This window comes from Stylophora pistillata, chromosome 8 (assembly GCF_964205215.1).
Source record: "Stylophora pistillata chromosome 8, jaStyPist1.2, whole genome shotgun sequence".
In the NCBI taxonomy this organism is placed as follows: domain Eukaryota; kingdom Metazoa; phylum Cnidaria; class Anthozoa; order Scleractinia; family Pocilloporidae; genus Stylophora; species Stylophora pistillata.
In genome coordinates, this window is record NC_142526.1 from 19,705,112 (window position 1) to 19,705,455 (window position 344).

The following is a 344-nucleotide window of genomic DNA, read 5'->3' on the forward strand; positions in this document are numbered from 1 at the left end:
AATTTTCATCGAATTGAACTTGAATTTTCAATTAATTTTCATTGGATTGAGCTTGAATTGCATTGAGCTGAACTTGAACTTTCATTGAATTGAACTTGAATTTAATTTAATTGAACTTGAATTTTCATTGAATTGAACCTGAATTTCATTGAATTTTATTGAATTGAAATTTGAAATTGAATTTGGAATTGAATACTGCTACAATTGGCTTGCCATAATTGGTCCAGCAGAGGAGATTTAACACCGTGACTCTTTTGCCATTTGCACAAAGTTTTAGCTGCTCTATCGGGATAACTATGAAGCATAGTAGTTTCGTTCTCGCGTCAGTGTGTATTACAATTTTC